The 2,918-nt window shown below is 40.0% G+C and overlaps 1 protein-coding gene across 3 annotated transcripts in view; it reads right to left on the bottom strand.

The window, feature by feature from the left end:
• The window catches only part of LOC107669516 (EGF-like repeat and discoidin I-like domain-containing protein 3), a 207,606-nt gene that overhangs the window by 166,642 nt on the left and 38,046 nt on the right, over positions 1-2,918 (bottom strand). The window lies entirely within an intron of this gene.

Raw genomic sequence — 2,918 nt, forward strand, 5'->3', positions numbered from 1 at the left:
GGTCTGAACGGTTACTAGGAAGCTACAGGCAGGTGAGTTTTAATTAGGGTTGGAGCTGAACTCTGCAGGGCTGAGGCTCTCCAGGACTGGAGTTCGCCACCGCTGGACTAGTGCTTGCCATAGCAATTGCAGCTTGCTTCAGAACAGCGAAATCAACATCTAAGATAAGTGAATGCTCTTCTAATCCATATCGCTGTTTGTATTGCGTGGTCTGCCTAATTGAATTAAAAAATGAGCAACCATAATCAAGTTTAAACTAAGTGTCATGTTAGCAGTTTGCATTGTATGCAGGAGCGAATATTAAGCATATTAGCAGCAGCATTTAGCATCTGTTTATACAGCCGGAGCAAAACGCAGTTTAGAGCATATGTAATCGCTCTGAGAACACGCCGATAGTAACGGACATGGAACAGGTTAAATGAAATAAGCATTCTTGTGTATGCATTTCACCGGGGGTCCGCCATATACATCGGTGATTATCCCAGTGTTCAGGTTATTTCTAAGGTCGATGTTTTCATTGTGACGAGTGTGTGGTTGATTTCAGCTGCACGCACTTATCGCAGTCATATCAATGACAGTGTTGCGGGAGACACTGATGTTCACTATCTATGGCTGTAACAGTTAGTTCAGAGTGAAATGCATCATGGGTAGTGTAGTTCGGAGAAATGTGCTCATGTGACGTGTGCTCTCGCTGTGCTGTGTAATTCAGAAAACGGAGAAAGAACATTTATATTCTGCTTTTATTTCAGTTCATTCAGGTCAGTCCACCCAGGGGTTTTTGTGCACTGTAACTTTGATAACTTTTTATCTGCATGAGAGAGTAAAATGGCATGCATCGGCTAACTTTGTTCGTCTCAAGTTAATTAAGCATTACACATAGTGCGCATCTAATTAGAGTTAAGCCAGTCGGCGTGGTAGCCCAGGCTCACATAGTCATAGCCCACTATTGTTAAGCTGGTCGGCGTGGTAGCCAAGGCTCACATAGCCATAGGCCACTATTGTTAAGCCGGTCTGCGTGGTAGCCAAGGCTCGCATAGATAGTAATACATGCGGTTCACATGGCTCTTCGGAGCAGCAGCAGTACATATGTCTTGGTGATAGATCTGCTTGTTGGGGGGTGTTTTGTTCTTGTTTTGGCTTGTATTGTCCCTTCTATGTATCCTGCTATGTATCCTGTTATTTCTTGTATGTTATATTTGCAGCAGCAGTATTTCTTACATGCTCACAGCAGAATGTTGTGGATGTATTGGCAGTAGCAAGTCTCGGTACTTGCTCTGCCGCAGCAGCAGCAGCAGCGTAGCAGATCTATTCCGCCAAGACCAAATAAATTAACATTGTCAGGCACATTACCATGCCAATCCCTCCGAGAGTTGTCATGACAGAAATACATTTCAGAAATAAGAATGTTAAACATAACATTTCAGACATTTTACAAAAATCTGTACAATAATGATAAAATGCATAATGATAAGGAAATCAGTCAATTTTTTCATAATATTATCCGAAGTAAACTCAACTCAGAAAGAAGAATTAGAAAAATAATTAACACATGATGAATATAAGAAAGCTCTATTTACACTACCAAATAATAAAGCACCAGGTTTAGATGGCTTCCTTTGTTATGCACAAGTTACAGACCTTTATCCCTTATACAGAGTTCACACTGCATGATTTTCAAAGTCGTCGGATCACCGTTGTTTTCACATTGCACAACTATCTGGGGTAGCATTCAGTTGCTGCTGTGTTCACATTGCACGATGGATCGGCGACAGGAGGTTACACACTGCATGACTTTACAATAGGAAGAATCGCCGACTACTCTGTCTGGTTAGCAAACTACGTTTCACAACCAAACACACACGAGAAGTGATAAGGAAATAACTCCTCCCAGAACTTCCCACTGCCCTGTATCTTGCTTTATCATTGGCTGTAGGTCATCGCCGATGTATTTTTCAGTCAGAACTCATTTCACACAGCAGGATTTTGAATCGCCGACAGGTCCAGACTCCAGATCTTTAGCATGCCAAATATTTCACGGGCATTGGTGATACGTCGGCTATTCTCTCAGATGACATATTTGATAATTCACACTGCGTGATTGTCTTTCATGTGAACGAGCACCAATTTGCCTCAGATTTCGGGCATTTGTCGGCAATTTCGCAAAACCTGATGGCGAGTGAAAATCAGGGCTAAAATCATGTGTGAACTCGGCATTATCAACACTGACGTCAAAGTCATTAGCAAAGCTTTAGCTATGCATTTAGAAAAATCTTATTCATCCAGATCAATCTGGTTTTATTAAAGGACGTCACTCATCAGATAACATACGTCGCTTATTCAATATCATGAATTTCAGCAAACCACAAAACAACACAATTGTAGTATCATTAGATACAAAAAAAAAAACACTGGAACTTTCTTTTCGCAACACTAGAAATATTTGGTTTTGGAGAATCATCCATCCATTGAATTAAAACATTATACAGTACACCCAGGGCTTCAGTTATCACTAACAACATTATTTCACCATCATTTCAGTTGCTACGAGGGACCAGGCAAGGATGCCCACTCTCTCCACTCCTATTTGCATTATCCATAGAACCCTTAGCATCTGCGATAAGACAACATGATAACATCATTGGTTTCTCAATAAATAAAACATTCATAAAATTCCACTTTATGCAGACAATATTTTACTGTATTTACAAAAACCAGAAAAGTCACTCATAGAAGTTATAAATCTCATTAATGATTATTCTAAAATATCAGATTATACAATAAATTGGTCCAAGTATACAATTTTACCAATAGATACATTTTGGAGTGGGAATGTGCAATGCTCATACATTCCAGTGACATGTGCATAAACAGCAGGAAATCATTTAAACCAGTCACCGACCATTTAACAACAGAAGCTA

The sequence above is a fragment of the Sinocyclocheilus anshuiensis genome, unplaced genomic scaffold, assembly GCF_001515605.1.
Source record: "Sinocyclocheilus anshuiensis isolate Anshui unplaced genomic scaffold, SAMN03320099.WGS_v1.1 scaffold356, whole genome shotgun sequence".
NCBI classification, from domain to species: Eukaryota; Metazoa; Chordata; class Actinopteri; order Cypriniformes; family Cyprinidae; genus Sinocyclocheilus; species Sinocyclocheilus anshuiensis.